The sequence below is a fragment of the Zootermopsis nevadensis genome, unplaced genomic scaffold (assembly GCF_977971745.1).
Source record: "Zootermopsis nevadensis isolate Lab colony 2312 unplaced genomic scaffold, Znev_1.0 Znev_ptg000022l, whole genome shotgun sequence".
NCBI classification, from domain to species: domain Eukaryota; kingdom Metazoa; phylum Arthropoda; class Insecta; order Blattodea; family Termopsidae; genus Zootermopsis; species Zootermopsis nevadensis.
This window is the reverse complement of record NW_028259154.1, coordinates 16,632,160-16,653,389: the sequence shown is the minus strand read 5'-3', so window position 1 is coordinate 16,653,389 and position 21,230 is coordinate 16,632,160. Positions and strand designations below refer to the sequence as shown.

General features: G+C 37.1%; 1 protein-coding gene across 20 annotated transcripts in view; it reads right to left on the bottom strand.

Annotated features, from left to right (window-relative positions):
- The window catches only part of LOC110833901 (uncharacterized), a 442,516-nt gene that overhangs the window by 102,655 nt on the left and 318,631 nt on the right, over window positions 1-21,230 (bottom strand). For 15 of the 20 annotated variants that reach the window (XM_022072476.2, XM_022072477.2, XM_022072480.2 and 12 more), the window contains 2 exons: window positions 13,626-13,663; window positions 11,725-11,878 (listed from right to left, as the gene is read on the bottom strand). The exons of 1 other annotated variant lie outside the window; for it this stretch is intronic. The gene's annotated coding sequence lies outside the window, so the exon portion shown is untranslated. Of the gene's footprint in view, window positions 1-11,724; window positions 11,879-13,625; window positions 13,680-21,230 lie in introns of all 20 variants that reach the window. 4 more of the 20 variants (XM_087353370.1, XM_087353382.1, XM_087353371.1 and 1 more) reach the window with 3 other exon arrangements.

Sequence of the window (21,230 nt, the reverse complement as noted above, 5' to 3'; positions counted from 1 at the left end):
CCTTGTTTGGGGAGAGGATTCAGAACCCCTGTGGTGATCTTTACCGCACCCCGCTCTGCTTCATAGCAGAAACCATTGAACTGAAATCAAGCTACTCTGTGTGACGCGGGAAACATGAGTTGACACGGGGCTAACCTAATTTAGCGGAGTCCAAAGGAAGAAAAACAACATAGAAGCAATTAAATGAATAGGATTATATTGATGATGATAGTAATAATAATAATAATAATAATAACAGTACATCACGTTTCATTACATAAACTAATTGTTAAATTTTGTATAATGGAATTGGAAATTAAAATCAAAAACCGACTAACAGAATTAGATACAAACATAACGGATTGTTTTCAGATAACAATTACGTAAAATGTTATTGGAAGCAGAATATACGGATATAAAAATTCTCATAAAATGTAAAATTGACATTTTATACGAAGGCTTTTTTAACGTCTTATATCCACGTAATATCACTTTGTTTCTCTTCTATTGACGGACATAAGTAGGCACTTGTTCTATTAATGAGAAATTCCCATCATTTACACATTTTTGTTCTCTAGCTGCTTTTAAGAAAACTAACAGAATTTGAAAACATTTAAAACATTTCTGAAGATTTAAAGTCTTTGCGACCTATTTACATAAAATCGATAGTTTGTTGAAGCTGGAAACACATTTCATTTAATACACTTCTGAAGATTTAAAGTAAATATGCACTTAAAATCCGTTTTCTCACACTCCTTCAAAACAGCAGAACACATAAACAGTAAATTTACATGCTGTAAATTAGGGGATAATTTCCATTCTTTCCTCATACGTGGCACAAGCGAGTTGTTTTAACAGTGTGGTCAGTTTTGAATTTATTGCGGAACAATTGAACAGCCGTTGTTGTTATTCAGAAGCGAAGGGTGGGGTTCAAAAAGAGGGCTTGAGAAATTCTAAATAAATTAAAATGACAAGAGCCAGAAACAAGCGGTTTATATAGACCTCATAATTTATTACAGCGACAAAATTTGGTGCCATGACCACAAGTTTCATGCAGTGCAGACCAATCCACGCACAGCGAAAAGAAGACCAAATTTATTGCATCCCCTTCCACACGCCTCACTTCATGATCGAATTTCTGCAGACAGAATATTATATCAGGAATCACTTTATATAATCTGCGGACCTAACCACAAACATTTTCACATTCCTCGTAACCATGCCGACTGCAGAAGCAGCCAGATCATTCAGCATTAATGAATGCTAATAAAAAGCAAGACGATTTGTTCGAGTTTTGTTTGAGAAAACATATATGAATTAAGCTTAACTAACATAAGTTAGAGAAAATAGGTTTAGAAATATACAAATAACTTCTTGCTGGTTATGTTTGTCCATGCCAGGATCAGTTCCAGATAAAACAGTTGAGAAACCACCTCCCGTTCCCTTAAATGCTTAGGACGACAGAAACCTTTCTGGCAAACTTAAATTAAACGCAAGTACCGGACTAAAACTAGTTATAATTAACTGTAACATCACTCGATCTTTGTAAATCTATCTTAAAACACTAACTGAAAACTGGGAAACTAGTTTCTTGCTTTAAAATATTATTATCTCAGAGCAAATCAACAAAATCGGCTATGAATAAATTTCTCGCCGGTGAGTCCAAAGATGGCTGTCTCTTGAGTTGTAGCGCCGTTTAGTCTGGTAGAAGTTTACCAACGTTTCAGAGGTCCTTGTTTCCTCCTGAGTCATCGCCCTGACAGCGGTGGCAGCAAGGACCTTTGGTATTCTACTAGACTACACGGCGTTACAACCTACAAGACAGCCATCTTTAAGTTTATTTATAGCAGTCCCCATTCTGATTCCAAATCCAAACTTAGGCTATAAGAAATATATTTTCAAGTCATACGTTCGACTCACTACGTTATACAATTTGAACACTGAGGCTGCGTTGACTGCGTTGTCGAAATCAGCTAGGGGCACAAATAAGGTAATTGTCAGCATTATTCTGCGTTATCCTGAGTATGTAGAAGCCTTTCGATTGGCCGGTCCGCAACTCAAAGAGTTTTTTTTCTACAAAATGTTAAATGTATTGCGTAAAATCAAATGCACCCCACCATAACAAACTCGGTGGACGAGGGCATGTGAGAAAGACAATACGATGACAATTACCTCTAGTTACTGATGCTTATAAAGAGCCACACATACGAAACATTCAGTTCACAAACTTGAAATATTTTTACAGCAAATCGTTATCATGTCTGTTAAGGGGTATTTTTTATCTGACTTGATAAATGAAGAGTAGTGATCTATACTGTTTAAAAAAATTATACTTGCGATTAGCCATTTTATCGCATAACATAAGTAAATTGGCCAGTACCACGGACTGCTCCTTTAGACGTCATAACAATCCTACTTTAGCAAAGACCGTATCTTTAACCTTAAACGAATATCATAATTGTGTAGTCGTGTAGTCTATGTTTACATTTTTCATAAGGTCAACAGTCAAACCTGATTTGCGAAAGTTATCGTTCCCTTCCTGAGAATTTATTAAGTTACATTCGTTTTCCCTGGCATCGGCGAATTTATAGGTTATAGCCTATGTTTGTGTTACAAATTAGAAGAATGTTGTATTAGAGAAATGCCTTAGCACTACATCTCAACATGTTCGTACATGCGATGTCCTCTTTACTTAATACTTATGTAGCATGGCGGTGTAAAATAGGTCCTCTTGAAACAGGGGACAAGTCTGAGTGCTGAGAACACACACCACCTCCATGCGGGGCCAGCTACAACTTCCCTCATCGTGCAAAGTAAATGTAGAAGCCAGACTCTACTACCTTTTATCCAATTGCGTGTTTTGACTTTCCAATTAGCCGAAGAAATTACATAGCAAGCCAGGGTTTCCCTCTGACCTTTTGACTCTGTAACACAGAAGCAATTTTCCTTTCAGCCGTTGCCAACTTTGCCCCTCCCCCTTCTCACCGTCTGCCCCTTTCAACGCGGCTATCCAGCATACAGGATATTAATTGTATTGTCACTCATTTCACGTGTTTGTATTTTTAAACAAAAGCTGGTGTCACCTGACACTTCTTCCCCACCCCTTCATCATATTTCGGTTTTTATACGCTTTCAGATTTTGAGCTTTTTGTAATTGGTGCACAAAACGATAACTGTGATACACGGATATTGTAATTTACTTTGTGTTGATTTGTTACCATATATTTTGCCCTTGGCTGCTATCGTAATGAATTGATACTCATTGTTAGTGTGTCTGTCTATTGTTTTAAACACTTCCTTCGAGGCTAATGGCGACGGTGTTATGTTACGTGTTACTGAAAATTGAATGGTTACGATTAATTGGAATCGTTGCTGTTTTCACAAGAAACAAAAGTCGATAATAATCGTGATTTGTGTAATTTCATGGGATTATAACGCAACAACTTTGTTTATGCATAAGAACTCTGCAATTAACAATCAAATTTCTGATGAAAATCGCAAATTCAATAATCATCTCCGGATACCCACAACACTAGGCTAGTTAGAAATAATTAATAATCAATTTTTGTGATAAAAATCATCGTGTTTATTTTTCATCATGTTTGACATACGTGTGATGCAGGTTATCTACACACAATCTTTGGTTACCTTCAGGCGACTTGAAAATTTAGTAACAGATATTTAAGTAATTTCACTCTTTGGAGTCAGAAATAACCAGAGAATTCATCAAATCCAAGCATAACATTCCTTAAAATCCAATCAGGTACACCTACTACAGAGCTCTAGTTAATACGAGAGCAGGTTTGTCACCTTGTTACAAAATCCTATACTTTAGCCAGTTTGTATCAACATCACCACAACATAATTCCTTTTGATATGTTTCAATATTATCATCCTATTATCGTCTTGGTGTCCTATATGTACGTATGTATGTATTGACATTATTTTTTTGTTTTCTTATTTCAATATAACTTATTTTAACTAATATGACATTCATCAAAAATAGGTTTCATGACTTTTCAATCACTCTGTATAAGAAACAGTAAGACATAAGGATTGCCAGCTACTCAGCAACTCATATCAGTTGATCTGGGTTGTGTGAACTGTACATTTTATAAATATAAAACGATGTTTCATGTTCCCATGATTCATGATTTTGGGTTCACTATTTCTTGACGCCTCAGGAAGTACTTTTTATATGTTCTTTCTGTAATTAAAGGGACGTTTGTTTTTACTGGTCGAGGCTGATACTGGAACATAATATTTAATGAAAAATCTATGTTTGAAGATCAAGGTGGTAGAATTTTAATGAGAATTTTAATTGATATGGAATGATATAGCATATCGTTTGCTTTTATCGTGTAGTAATAACGTCAAATGAGTGATTTAAAATTAAACATTGGCATAACAAAATAATCACTGATATAAAAAACAAAATAAATAGAACGAGATTCATCAAAATTTCCCTGTAATTGTAGAGGAGGTACATTTATTTAAATAACTGCGTCATAGTTATTAGAGCAAATATAAATAAACATGAACATTCAAAATGCAAACAGCAGTTATTTTAAGTACATAAAACAAAGAAAACAAAACTTTTCATCAGCTATTGCTGCTAAGTAAAGCACATAACTAAATATGACTAAGCATTAGGCCTACAACAAATCAGATTCAAGCAGCAAGGCTATTTCGGATGAAATATAGGCCTATTTAAAAATTAATCGGAAGTTGACGGGTACTGACAGACATTCCCGTATATTAGAAGATCCTGTGTTCCAAACTCTGCATGGAAACCAATAAGTATCTCACATAAAAGTAAAGATTTTACTAAAATATTCCACAGCCGCTTTCTTCTACGTGACTGGCTGAGCGTCGTTTGCTTTTCATTAAGGACTAAGCTTATGAGGTGTGTTGTTTAGTTGGGTAATTAGTCCACACGTCGCTATTCACGAGTTAATGAGTGACACTCTGCAGGTTAAATATCAGTGTTTTTCGAATAGGATTTGAGGTTCTCACGGTGGTAATTAGAATAAAGGCAGAGCGAACCGCGTATATGTGGGGCATTGATTATAAGTAGTCCTCGTTCTTAAGCAACTGAAAACCGTGTATGACGACGCACAAAGTGAAGGCGCATTGCTAACTCCTTTTGTCAGAAACCAAATGCCTGGATGGTCGGTTGCTTGTCGTGGATACAACACAGAACTAACCTTTTCAGTTTTATGAGCGCCTGCTTCTGACCTGGTACTGATTAACAATATGGCAGCGAGGCACTCTTCGTCTGAAATTGCCGTCGCGCGCACAATACCGTGTGTAGCCAAGTCCCATCCTTGACAATCATTTCATTAAGGAACGTGGATTTTAGTAGATTAGAACTAACGCAGCTATCGATTTTATTAGCTAATAGCTTTTCTGTGAGGAGCGGTGACGTAGCTTGAAATTTCATTCCGATGAATAGAAGTGAAGGCATTCATCTAGATCGGCTGACACAAACCGTTTCAGAACACTTCAGTTGCGCCTGTGGATGTAAGTAACAGAATCTTGTTCGGTATTTCTCATGTTCCGGTGCTGTGAAACAAAGTACAATAATACCTCACAGCACAGAGCTCGATTACGTTGTAAATATATTGGTCTGTATATGTGTGCGTAAATAGTATTCATGTTATTTTTTATATTTCATTAGAGACTACTTTTCGATTTGTAGGTTTGCGATGTGTTACAGTAACACAGAAAAATTGAACAGGTTAACAACATTTCTGGAGTAAGTAATGAATAATAGAAGTGACAGATAAGTGATGTTTTAAGATTAAAATGGCTATTCTGAAGAAAAAAAATCAATGTATAAACTAGCACAATGAAACATAGTCCTTCTTGAGAACCTAACAGTCGATCAGCTGCTGGATAAATTTACTCTGTATTATGTAATCCGAAAGCTCATTACCGTACACAGACGGCCGACTAATATAAATCTCCTAATCTACATGAATCCATACCATGACCTCACATCCTATTTCTCTAAGATCCGATTTAATATTATTTTCCCACCTCTTCCCAAGTCTCCCAAAAGGCCCCTTTCCTAAAGGCACTCCGAAAAAATTGTATATGTATTTTTTTCTATCCCGTTCTCCTCATATTCCTCCTATGATGGAGAATAAAAATTACGACGAAGCTCCACACTATACAATTATCACCATCATCATGTGCCTGACTTCCTTTCTTTTAGTTCTTAATCTTCTCATCAGTTCTTTGTTCTCAAGTACAACACACTCAGTGTTCTTCTCTTAAACAAGAAAGAACGCTTATGCAGATATTTAAATACTAAGACTTAAAATTGTAATAAAAACAGCAACGTTACTACTTCTATTACAACACATTATAGTACCTCTAATAGACTAACGTGGTACACAACAAACAATGTTATATAGTTTTATGCTACACGTGTACAGTTTATCCTTTGTTTTAACGGTTTTGTAAATATTTTTGAGACCTTGAGGATTTTACAGATTTGGGATGGATGTTTAAGTTCCTACAAATTATTCAATCTCAGCACTTCTGAACAATGTGATTTATCTTGTGAAAAAATTTAATAAGCATATTTTTATTTTTTGATTAAATTATATTTAGTTGGTTTATTGCTTGTGTATTACATTCATTTATTAATGGGATTCCATGGAAACGAAATAATTCCCACCTGATAACTCTGAAATTATTAACAGAAATATGCTATATTATTATAAAAGAATTTATCATGAAGTGTTGCTAGGAGTTGGGTAATAAAGCTTACTACATTACAGAAAGAAATTAATTTTAACCAACACCCACGGTACGCACACAGAACTTCTATAATATGTACATACTGTAATCCAGAATCCAAATGTGGACTTATACACACGTTACGGACGCTGAACTGATCAAATGTTGTTTTAATGTTGGGGAAATCCTATGTTGCAAAGCGTTGGTGTACAAAATTCAGAATAATTAATTATATGTCACGTTCTGAATTTGATGCGTTCAGGATAAAGTGGGAAACGAGTTAATTTACTGCAATGGGGAAAAATTACTGAAAATAGAATGGGCACTGCAGGCCTTGTTACATGGGTCTCCAGATAGCGCTCTATCAAGTCCCATTCTGTTTTGGCAGTATTAATAATTAACAGACCCAAATATGTCCAAAATTTATTTTATTTTTAATCACATCAAACTTACAATTGGCACAAAACAAGTAGGATACAGGACACTGAGGGGGATGGATTTTGAAACCCTCTTTTATTCCCACACTCCCTTCTCTCCATTTCGGTTTCGCCTAACACGGATACTGCACTCCTGACGTCCGGAAATTGCCGGCGACCGCAGTACCGACAATAAAACATCGATCAATGCTGCATTCAATTAAGTTTTGATTTGCCGCATCGCCTTGCCACCAGCATCCGGCAACTGCACCACTGTTTTTTTTGTTTTGTGTGTGTGTGTTCTGCCAAGCTTTCCTCGCGCGAACAAATGAATTATTTGGGAGCCGTCACTCACCATCGACACGAGAGTCGCCAACGTCTGACATTGCTTTGTTTACTGCTGCACTTTTCCATTATCCCCCCGTTTAGTAAAGTGTTAGTTCAAAAATCTAATTCACAATACTATTTTCACTCTGGAGCTGGCTTCGATAGGTTCCAGGTGCGGCAGTCAATAGCCCGCGATTAACAAATAAAGCACTGAAATAAATCCTTGTTGGTTGTACGTGCGAATTCCCATGTTGCTTGCTTCGATAACTGGTCAACTGACTTCCGATAAATAATTAGTCAATCTTAATTTCTAGCTAGACAAAAAAAAGATTTCGAGACGCAGATTTGTGCGGTTCTAGAATATTGTATCTTGCTCTAAGAGAAGAAATTTGTATAACATTCGAAAATAAGTTTTACGAAAGAGAGGAACCAAAGAATTATTAATTATAAACTGCAATTTTAAATACTTATTCTTTTGTTGTTGATACAGTTAAAGCAAGAAATGATTTATGCGACGTATGACTAAGTACAGATAGCGAGAGGTATACTAGAAGCACGTTAAGATGCAAAACAAAGTTCTCTCTTTTCTGAATCAATTCGTACGAGGCGTTAATATAAAGCTCCACTTTTTCTTAACCTCTTCACTACATGCTCCGGCCGATTTGTCCTCGAAGAAAGACCCATACTTCCCGATACCCATTGGATAGAAAGCTGGATAAACGTGGCTAAGAAAAGAAAACCCTCGACCACTATTAGAAATAAAGCCCAACACACTGCAGCCATTCCGACTCAATGACGAAGGACTTGCAAGGTCTTTCTTCTTGTGATGAAAGTGTTCGGGTTAAGCTGGGACCCCTATAGCGTTATAAACGTAATATTATCGTGGAAGTAAGGTCTGACAGGTGCCCTACTGATAGACGTATCATCTACGAGCTCGATGACACAAAGAAAGGCCGTCTCAGAAACAGACGTCTCACCTTCTCGATCCACATTTAATGGCCACCCAATCCTGAGTCTCGTATACCTAGTACAGAAGCTTGGACGAGTCCAGACCATTAAAATAGAAAAACGATTTCTCTCTGGACTTCACAACAACCCCCCCCCCCTTTCCACTCTCCAATTCCTCTTTACCGAGCTTCAGGAATTGGAAATTTCGACAGCACTTCATGCCGTTCCACTTTGCTGCTGATCTGCCAGCACTGGACCCTCTTATGAGCTCATTACACAGTCTGCAATATTATGCAACATATACATGTTTCTTAATGCGATTTATTTTATAAAAGTCAGACTTTTCATTTTCAAACAAAAAAACCTGCTTCTTGGAAATGGGGCGCGTGTGGTAAAATCATTATTTTGAAGCTATTGTTCGATGGAAAAGATTTTTTACCAACATTTCTAGAAACACAAAGCCATTGTGATAAAAAAGCATAGCTTTAAGTCGAGCTAAGTGGATTTATGTTTTTCACGATTATTTGCCCTTCAGGAGATACACTAAGAGAATGTCTTACATAACACGTGCCTACGTCTCGAAAAAACAAATTTCGGGCAACGAGACAGGAGACAACACACGCACAACTCCAGAAACACCTCGCGTTTTCCAATATTCATAATCACCTGTCTCAGAGACGTATATAACTAACTTCTTATTGAAAAGCTAATAGTCGTTTAGCCAATGAATACATTTCCTGTCCTTTGCGTAATACCAAGGTTTACTCTCAAATTTGAAGTTCTTTCGGCGGTGACGACCACACGGCGTCACAAACCCAGAAGATCATAATCAACTATTTCTTTGTCTTCATCTGCATACGGGCCTGGGTTAGCAGAGTTTTTAATTAACTAGGTCTTTTAAAATATAATTCAGCCTATACATATCATGCTGCTTGTAATAGATATTGTGAGCGAAGGGAAGCATATCGACAGGCAGCAAGTTGCAGACCGCTGGACTATATGATTTAATTTTGAGTTTTATTTCTCCTATTTTGAGTGAGGGGTGATGACTCTCTGAAATTATATGCTGTATGTTCACTGATAAAATGAAAAGCAAGTGTCACTTTCTGGCTCCCAGAAGGAATTAAATGACTTGCCGCAAAGATTTTTCCGCATAAGAGTACTGTTTTGCTCCATAAAAAACAAAATCAACTTACCTCTTTTTAGAGGCCCTGAACACAATATCCCTTTAACAGTTACGTTCCGGTTTATCAGTAAATGAACGTGTATCTTACATGAGACCAATATTAATATTTGTATGTCCTAATGGACCGTTTCTCTATTCCCTTTACTAACTTCCAACAGCCTAGATTACCAAAACCCAATAATTTTTAGACACCACCTCAAAGATTCACATCTTCACTATATCTGCATTTTTCAATTAAATCTCTGGCAATAGAACTCGAATTTTCAGTACTACCGGTACTAATGTCTGCATTAGGAACCATTCTCAACCAGTCCTACACATGTCGCATTCTTATAACCTCTTTCCCTACTGTCAATATTTATGCCGGTGTCACTGTAGTCTCACATTCCTTTCCAAGATTTCTACGTGGCCACTTTCCAAGAGGTTATCCAATTAAAATGTGGTATATATTTCTTATTTCTGCAATCTTAGCCACATTCCCCGCTTGTAGTGACTTCCTATATTATGTTCGTGACCGTCTTCTGTGATGAATGTGTAATCTGGTAGATCACCGATGTTTCGGAGGTGTTTTCTATCTACATCGTCAGGGCGATGACTTATCACCCTCAAAGATAAAGATAGAGCTACTAGGCTAACAGCAACGTTAATTTAGTCATAAATTAATTGTTCCATTATGTATCTAAAGGGACTATATTTAAAACTAGCGGTAACCTCAGGGTCAGGGTCTTCGTGCCAACATTTTATACAAAGACCTCCGGAAAAGAAACCAGGGTGTCTATATTTCAAGAGTAATTCCATAAAAACAACAGGGACATTAGCACGGTGTTAAGTATTATTCGGGAGATATATTTTGGAAGTTTTATGATACGGGTAGCTTCTATCGATCTGAAAACCCAGACAAAGCCAGATGCCGGAACGTCGAACATCTTTAATGTCTAACGTTTGGCAGTGTCCAAAGACAATACTTTATTATAAAATACAAAATATTCTTGTGTGATTAGAGCCTTCTCTGCTGACAATTTCACAACAAGAATAATGTTTACTCGTTAACCATTACCACTAAATAGCATGGCAGACTGTCAGTATTTGTAGCTAACTGTGGCTTTCATAATAATTTTTTAAAATGATAGTTGAGTTTTTATAATTTCACTTGATAGAAGAAGTTAGCACTTTTAAACATCCGCTCGGAAGTATTCAGAGTCAATGGCTGTTCCAGTAGCCACGAAGCAGGGAAGACAATGAATAATATTACCTCTAGAAGGTGTGAGGATTTTAGCTGTTCGCTAGAAGATGGTCGCCCTTAAAAAGGTGGTAATTACCTTCTCGCGCCTTGTACAGACGCGCCGGCATCAAACCCATTAGGAAGAGAGAGTTTTCCGAACCAAGTGTGAAGTGCGGGGCGGAAGGGACTACAGGGGTAGCGATTGGAAGTGGTCAGAACAAGAACAAAGAGTTACCTAACATTACAGGTTTATTTGCCTTGTTCTTCCCCCATTAGCTCTTCAGACTATTTTGTCCCACTGCTGATCTATAGGACGGGAAGTCAGTGGCGTGTTACAACACAGAATCCACCCTCACTAAATCTCTTAAAGGTTGGCAACACTACATTAAAAGTATGTGGACAGGGTCCGTTCAGATCCTATGCAAGTGAACTTATGCAGCACAAATACTGATGTGTGTTTGTGCTTCACAAATATGAAAAGACGTTTGCATTCTTCAAATTTGGACCTCATATTTAATTACACTCACATATTGTATGTACGGTTGCTGCAGATATTAGCAGAGCATTTGACGGTAATCCAGTGTGGTGACAAATAGCAGGAAGTTGTCTGTGGTGTGTCTGGTTTCAACTTGTCACATTAGTACCATTGACTGTCACTTGTTTGTTGCGTTCCCACAACGTTACTACAGGCAACAGACGTGTCTGACATCCGTTTCATCATCCTGGTGCTACCGTACAATTTCTCATATGAAATGTCTGCTCAGAACTATTTTGTATTTAAATTCACGGTGACGCCAGGAAGTACGTAGCCTTATTTGCGCCAGGGCCTAATAGATATTCTCCAAAATTTTAAGTAAGCATCAAGTGCGTAAGACGTCTTACACATTATGTCTTACCCACAAGTCCGCCACAGCAAATATGATTTTTCTGAGACGCAGTCACAGGTGTATAGAGATTCTTCATTTTATGATCACGGCCTCTTTTATTGCTGAGGACTTCTACATCATCTGCTTCTGCAAATCATATACAGGCAGTCTCCACGTAATCACCCTAGTAAAGTTAAGAGTAACACATTATGAAGTAACTCACTTCGTAAATTTTCTCTCCAGTTATTATGTATTGTTTCTAGGGTTAAAATATTCTGTTCACTCTTTTTAATGCACGTCTTTCATAGGGCGGGAGACCATATTTCAAACATGCTTATGAAGTATAATTATAATATGTTATATTTTAATATTTACTGTTTCAGATAGGAGAAGCAAGGTAAAACATTCTGAAAATAATGTTAGCAAACATCTCCCAAATTTAATGTGTTCTTTAATTTCGTGTTCTTGATGTTATTTAATTAAATTCAAAGCTTCCAAAAATTATAATCTCAGAAACTAAGAACGCCATTGGAATGACTTGTATCCCACTTCTGCACACAAGTGTGTATCTCAGCTCATTCTTGGCATTGTATTCACAGATCGGAACATCCAACCGAGGTCACAAGTAATGATATTGGGCGATGACACATAGATGAGGAGCTCAGAATAATGGGCAACGTCGTAACTGATTTCTCAAAAATATATTAATTACATACAAAGTGCTTCAAATGTTTTTCACCACAAATTCTTCCTAGTGTCATAATCCTGACTTTTTTCGGAGAAGTGTCTGATAATTTAAAAAAATGTAAACAGGATCTAGAACCGAGCGAATACAGGACAACCCTTTTTGACAAAATATTAAAAAAAACATTTTCCCGTTTTCCAATGCAGTGTACAATCACTCACCCGCTTTCACATCACTCTCTCATCTGCGGCAATTACCCCAACTGATCTCTTCGTGAGAGTTGTAACTGAAGCACAGAATAATTTTCTTAAATCCAAGAATCAGCTACCCAGTTCATACATTTTCCGCATGTTTCATAATCCTCCACACATCAGCGGAAGATCAGACGTAGTGTCACTTTATCATCAGCGAAAATTAAAAATTACGGGGCACTGTAGAATCTACAGTTTCGTTATACCCTGAGGTGCACTTGGGTGGACAAAGTAGCCGGTAGTTGGTGGTAGCATCCCAAGTGAAATCATAATCGTACAGAGCAAAATATAAAACATTAAGCCTCGCTAGATAATAATAAACACTTCCCAGTTTATGAATATTCAAATGTAATTAAATTAGTCGTGCATTTTTAAGGGTGGCGTGGGTTATATTGTAGCTTTTTCTTTTGAATTTTCGTAACCGATTCTTTTGGCCACACAAGCTACTTTAACTTCATTCTGTATGATTTGTCGTTAGAAACCAAATAAATTCTGACTGTTTCAATCGGCAATTTTAATATACAAATCAACTTTAATTTTAACTTTTCATTTTTCTTCACGCGGATGTCATAATAGTGACATTATTTTCGAGCAGTCACCAAGTTAATAATTTTATATGCCTATATTTTGCCAAATATTAATACAAATCATTCCATTTAGTGGGCGAAAGACAAACTCTGATAGGCAGGCACATCGACGAACCCGGACTGCCTTACTAACGGACAGATAAATCAGGTAAAGTCTTCCACCATATCATACAAAAATGGGGAGTTGGAAGAGGCTTAATTCAAATGGTCCAAAGTTTTTCTATAGATACAAGTACTTAAGCTGTGCTGCACGTGCGTATGGTACAATTTTTTTTTATCAAATTGAATCCCAAATAAACAGTAATTAATCTGCGAAATTAGACTTCTCACACTACGGATACATATAAACACAACGTGTGTACAAGAATAGATCACTAAACGTAGGACTAAGGAAAACTAGTTACTTACATGTCGTGGTGAGATTCTGTAATATGCAAGTTCTTTGTCTGAAAAAGAAAAAAACTAATAAAAGCGGTAATAAGAAATGTGTCCTTGACGGAGAATAGCCTATGCATACTAGGAATAATACTTAAATAGCAGCATGAAATGGCGGCCACGCGAATCATATTTAGTTTTAGATACGATGGTGATTATTAATGAACTAAGTGTACTCGTAAAATTTAGTACAGAAGCTGATCATATACACATACCTAATCGTTCATAATTATTGCTTAAATTCCAACAATAACAAACATGGTGACTGAGTAAAACTTTAGGGTTATATTCAATAAATTTAATATAGTACAAGAACAATTCCTTTCCCTGATATTTAATGTCATATAAATTGTGCAGTCCATAAGTAACTTCCACAAATTAAAATAATTCAGAAACTTAGGAAGTCCATTAAAATATTACTTTGAAATCCGAAATTTCAGGAAGGCATTCCATGTAGAATCTAAATGCTTATTAATGTCGTTTCGTAGTGATGAACTACCATTCTATCTGTTGATAGAATGTCATAATTATGTTCCTGATTAAACGTTATCCTTAGGATTCCGACAAAATTATCAATCTACTTTAATTTAGGTTTAATTTCCAGTTACTATAAAAAGACCGAATTGGAATGCTGAATGGCATTGAAAAAGCAGGGTAAAAGGATACGTTGCGTTTCTTTCTCAGAAACGTCATTTAACAGTGTTCTGGGTTATAACTTATATAGCTCATATAATTGCTTGACTCATTAAAAGTAAGATGTGTTGCGTTGACAGTGTCATAATTAGCGGTTCTACTGCCACAGACCAGTGGGAGATTTCTAAAGCAATGCAGGAATTCCGTCGCTTAGCAACGTACAGTCTCGCTTACTTTAATTTACTAAATCAAACTGATCTACAAAACTCACGTCAGTAAAATTCAAGCAGTGGATGTGAATTAGGACTAGAATAACAGTGTTCCAGATTATAAAAAAACTAAGTAAATCTGAACAAAATAATAACAATTAAGAGTGAATACACCAAATGGATAAAGAAGTAGATTGAATTCACCTGGATATGAACAGGGAAGATGGCGGGCTCTCGTAAGCACGGTAATGAACCCTTGTGTTCCATAATATACGAAGAGTTTAACTAGCTGAGTGACTGTCATCTTCCCAACAAAGAATCTGTTTCATGGAGTTAATAAACAAATTGATGTATAAAGCAGGTTAACCCATCATATACGATCGTATACCCAAAACTTGCTTTTTGCTGGTAAACGCAACAAATGATAATGAAAATCTAGAAAAAAAACTTTGAAAGACGAGTATAAAGTTAAGCATGTTTCATTATGAAACATGAAGAGACTAAGAGCGTAAAAAAAAGTGATGAAGAGAGAAGAAGACGCTTCCAGATTCTTCACAAAACAATGCATGAGTGCCTTTGTTGTTCGTCTGTCGAAGAGTTAACAGTTCTTAATGAACGAATTTTTAATCAATTTATTCTATAAAATCCTTCCTCGATAACATGTAATTTCTATAGTTGAAGTACTTTAGCTGTTCAAAGTCGACGGAACAAGTTTCTTTCACTGATCTCAAATACCCAATAAATCCAGACAGAAGTGTCAATGCTGCTTCTATGCGAGATACATCATCTAAGAATTAAAGTTTTAACAAGGTCATATAAGTGTCTTTTCAGCCACCTCGTATAACAATGGATTAATGCCAATTATATGGTGTTCAGTTAGCTGTATTCTGAAATGTTAAGTAATTATACAGTTTGTTTCTAAAATGTGCGAATTCAAAGTGAAGTTCTTAGTCAATTTACATTAGCGCTCAAATGTCAAAGAAAAGAATATAAAATATCTGGAGTCAGTGTTTTCAAAATGAGGACGAGTCGAAACGCATCAACTTTTTAACGAGTTTTCCTGGCACTGAATAGCGCGGCGAGGCAAAGCGACTGAGAGACAGAGAGAAGCAATTCCTACGGAACAGCAGCCGACTCTAACAAGAAGAATGGTCAACCTCATCAAAACATAACGAGCCTTCTTTACTCTCAAATCACATTATAACTAATTGAAGAGAGAGTAGCATTCAGTATGGCAAGAGAGAGAAAAGGAGACGAAAAGAATATAAAAAAGTAAAGACTTCCTCCAACCCACCGTCACAAACTTACAAAAAGAAATCCTTCTCTCACTGCAGAAATAATGTTTGGTCTTGAACTGCAAATAAAAGCACCATACCGTAAAAAAGGTAGTTGACTGAAAATAAATTTCTCTAAAGCAAAACTCTGTAGCTGAAAGCTGTTTATTTTAAATTATACTACAATAAAATTATGACACAGTGATTAGATAATACTTATAGATTAGTCATTTTACACCATCAAATCGCTGGAGAATTAGTTTAACACAATTTTGTTTGTACGTTTTGGGTATTCAATAACACGTTTACCTCCTGAGATTTTCCGGATGTATCACATGTGGATGATATGCAACAAGTGTTGTTAAGACAAGCAGTGGGAATCATTAAACCTGGAAAATTTATCTACCCACAGCGCAGAAGACTAGGTTTATGTTGCACGCATTTCAAGCATCAAGGAAGGCTAAAACTATTGAAAATGACTACGTTCAGCATACATTGCACTCGAATGTGAGCTGATACTTTTATTTAAATGATAATTCTTATTAAGTATTTCAAGTACAGTACTTACTGCAAGCCTACGCAACACCAGCTCTAAAATTCAACAGGCCTGCATTTCGTGTACAGAGCAAATTTATGGATTCCGTATTATTATTTCACGAAAGAGCATTAACAAATTGATCTCTGTAATGGAGACGAGTTGTACTTTCTTTAAGACAGGAAATTAATTCTGCAAACCAATTAGACTATTAAGGAAGGCTTATAAGAACTACAAATTAAATTCGTCCAACAAACTCCATGGAGTATATCCTTATTGAGAAACCGGCAGTTGCTCAGCTAGTCAAGAAATGTTTCGTCTTTGTGAAAGACAAAGGCAATAAGCGTTGGCGAATCTATTGATTTTTTATTTTGTAAAACCCGTTTCGATATTACCTTCTTATTTGCTCCTAAGCATCTGAAATGGTAACGTGCCTTTTCTCTTTTCAAACAGAATTCTGCTCTTTTATCTCACACTTGCCACGCGTACAAATACGACGTGTAATGAATCCACTCTTTTCCTCTCCGATTCTCTTAAAACATTCCGCCTCATAAAATTCACGCGGCCTATTTTAAGTTATGCTTCTTACATGAAGTTCCTATATGCCTAAGGTTGTGTCAGAATCATGGAAACTTGAGGCACACTGACGTCATCATCATCAACTGCCGAAGACATATTAGATGAATACCATTACTCCATTCTTGTCACACTCATTTCCTATAAAAGTCTACTCAGTTCTAGTCAATAACAGCTTAATAACGTTGTGTCAGAAGATTGCTGTCTTCTAGGTTATTGAGCCGTGTAGTCTGGTAGATTTCCACCAACGCTTCAGAGGTCATACTGCCTCCGTCATCAGGGCGATGAATCCTGTGGATTTTCAGTTCCTGAATGGTAACGTTTAAGGTCCCTTACAAACAGGCGGTGCGGATGGGGAATGTTCCCTACATCACAGCAGACGAACTTAAAGAGAGTTACACGAAGTGAAGGGGATGGAACCCGCTCAGTACAGGATGATGCAACTGCAAGATTTCGTGAACGCGAGGCAAGTTTGTTTAAACTTTTTCTGCAAACAAAGATTTTTATCAATAGAGTACCACAGTATCGACAGAGCTGATTACATGTTGGTTGATTTCAGTATCAGTGAGCATACTCTGGCCACACCACGCGATGATTGGGCAGAGTTACCCTCGCCACTTCACAACCTCCCCCTTCCCTTGTGCTGTATGCTCATGAAAAATTTGCTATCTTGGCGCCCGTTGGCATGGGGCGATGTCCATGACGTAATTAGCGATAATTCTCTTAGCGGGAATTTAGCTCCCGGCTCTGCCTGTCTGTCACTCAGGATACGAGAGTCGGATTGACACCAGCCAAGCGTGTTTGGGGGATGGGAGGGTCAGTTAAAAATATACAGCATGTGCAGAGGGCCGAGAGTGTCCCTCGCAGAAACTGAGAGATAGAATACTGCAACGGTTCAAATTTTTGTGGACCTGCATGCAATTTGCGTCAGTAGCCACGAACTGAGGTCTTGGTAAGTTTGCAGTAAGGCTTCATTCTTACTCCATAGTACACACTCTTCCCTGAAACGTTTATGCCTTCCGTATCTCTTATACGAATTGTGCCTACATCTTTGTATTTAGTTTGTACAAAGCTTTCAGCCATTTGTGGTGTGGCCGGCAAGTTGTGAAACAATAAGAAGACATTGCCGTATAAGTCATGGGAATGACAAATTGTGAGGGTTAGCAGAAAATTTACATTAAAGTCATTCTGAACCAGAAAGAGATTCAGCAGGCTGGCGTGGCGGAATCACCGGTTTGAAAATTAACCGGATTAATGTCTGTCCCGACTGGGAATTTTGTGAGCTTCCTCGTTCTCTCCAGGAAGACGCCGTCATTCCGATAGGAAGTTATACTGAGAGAGGTCGCCATTGCCGACTTACAAATTCGTATCTACTGATTCATGTTGACTGTAAGCGTTTCAGAACAGGATGCTGACAGGAACATTTGAACCTAACAGAATGGAACTTATAAAACAACGGAGAAATGTACAACATTAAGAGCTTTATAGCTTGCAAAATATTATTAGGGTCTCAAGTCAAAAAGGATGAGATGGACGAGAAATGTATCTCGCACGGGAGAGATGAAAAATGCTAAACATTTTAATCGGAGAACCTGAAGGCAAAAGAGGTTAGGTACGGATGCAAGGAAAACATTAAGATGATTCTCCATAAATAGGTTGTGAATTTGATTCAAATGGCTCAGAATTAAGTCAAATTGGGGAGTTATTATGAAAATTGATGGAAATTATGGTTCTGTAAAAGGATGGGAGTTTCTTGGCCAGCTAAGCGACCATTACCTTCTGTAGGACTCTGCTCCACGAAGTCATTCAGGACTAAGCAGGATTTGAGTTCTCACGGCGGTGATTCCAAAATGGCTGTCTTGTGGGTTGTAGCGCCGTGTCCTTGCTGCTTCCATCATAAGGGGGCCCTGATGATGGAGGCAGTAAGGACCTCTGAAACTTCTACCAGGATACACGGCGCTCCAACACAGAAGACAGCCATCTTCATATAGGCCTGTTGCATAATGCGAACTTCAGAAACAAACATTGTATACAGGCAGTATATACAGTGCCCCTATTATTATGCAAACAGCAGCCTGCAACACAAGTGCCATCTATATCCGCAGATTAGTTCTGCCAACCAACTCATATCATATCCTCCCACTGGCTGCACATGCTTTTAATTACACAAAGTGTGGAGACGATTTTAGATAATTACTGAAACGTGGATGATACAGCAGAAGTACATTTTTCTTACTTCTTGTTCTTCTATTAGTTTGTTCTTGTGAAATAAGAGCACTTTCTAGCGGGCTTCCAACAAACTAATAGCGCTTGCAGGCGTTTCCGCTAAGTAGTATAGAGGTGAGCAGTATCACAGTGCTTACAGGCGGATCATTGTCGAGAACGTGCAGTGAAATACAGACGAAGGGTACAGTCACGCCGGGTAATTCGTAGATACAATTTTCTTTTAGGGTAAATAGGAGGAAGTTAATCAGAAGTTGTTAACGCAAAAGGTTTTTTTAGAATCATTAATTTCCGATTACTACGTTAGTAAAGTTTTAAATAAAAAACAAACATCTCCAAGTCTAAAAGAATTAAAATCAAATCAATGAATATCACTGAGGGGAATAAAATCTTTGCTGTTTATTTGTCATTAACCTGAATGCCTCGGATTTACTAAAGAAGACTGTTACAAGTATAAATTGTACATACAGCACGAACAGTCTTCAGATTTCATCCGGTTAGTCTGAAAATAACGAGGGATCTGCGGCAACAACCAAATGTATTTACCACCCCCCCCCCCAAGAAGAAAAATTTGCTAATCACTCCTGTTTCTCGCCTCAAAATAGTAGGCGTCATTTGAACAACCAAGTGGAATGGCAGAATGACATAAATGCGCCCCACGTTTCCTGCTAAATATTACGTGTTCATCATTCACAATTCGCCGGGGATATAACTAAATTTTAGAGCAGAAGAATGATTGCTATTTTGTAGCCTAAATTTAATTTCATCTGTAATTTAGAAAAAATATCACTTCAACCTTATGTTTTTTATGAACATATTTATGTAAGTGTTCTTTAAAATAAGTACACCTAATCTGTGACAATATCAAAAAAACTGATTTTGGTTTCGTGAATTTCAGGACTTACATCTATTTACCCTGCTATCAGCAAAATATTCTATCAACTTATTAAACTACATTACCGCATAACGTAATACGTTTCAAAATAACTAATCGTTCTTCATATTATAGCCACTATCACAGCTACGATTGCTTATTAGACGTTAATAATTAATTAACTTATTGCATAATATGCAGTCATCACCTAATATACGTAGATAATTATTTACTCATCTAGTCAAAAAATGTTTCTATGCTTTCCGACTGTTAATTACTATGCCGGACCCTATTTTAACGTGGTTTAATTGAAAACAAATCTTCGTACCTCATTTCCGTAATATTAACCTCGCGTCAACGCTTAGACCAGCCAAATCAAATGGGCAACTTCACAGTTTTCCCGACTGATTTTTATATCCAGTTCTTTTTCTTTTGTCTTGCGTGCAGTGTATCAAGCCCTTCGCATCTTCCACGATTTAATAACGTGAATAATATTACACACGTTTAATGAGTTTGAATATCTGTCTCTCTCCATTTTTAGTGTTAAATATCTTAACAAAATAATTAATTATCTTTTAAATCTTTCCTTTCATTTACCGTTCTTTATAATCACCCGAGGTTCATTCTGTGAAAGAATAATAAAGCCGATAAATTCACTCAAGATGGAGTGGAATGTAAATACGTCTTATTTTTAACACTCACTGCATTATAATTATTCGTGGCGTCTGACCATTCCGGCTGTAGCCTGGCATAACATTTATTGTCCAAGAATTTATTGATTCACTTTGCCTATACAAGTTTATGGATTTAATGAAAGCTGCCGCCCCCCAAACAGCAGGGAAGGAAGCAAAATTATGCAGGGGGCTCAAACATTCTTCACCCTCCACCCCTTTTAATAAAATACCTAGCAAAGGCCCAACGTAATAATGGTTAACACGGCCTTGAATCGTAACGGAGTGAATTCTACAGGCTATAGGTAGAACTAGGCTTCTCTGTTTGAAAATTCAGTCTTCAGATCTGGGTGCGGGTTATCTAGTGCTGCGACAAAATACAGCGCATTTCATTTGCCATTAATTCGTATACTCGACGACATTTCAATTACCTCAGATTATAAAGCATCTAATAATAGGACGACTGTTGGAGCAATGAACTGGAAATTAAGCGAATGGAAGCGGTTGTGGCCACATTAAAGGAACTATCTCGTCATTTGCCAGGGGAGACAGGAAATCCACTCAAAACCTCGTTTATTATAGC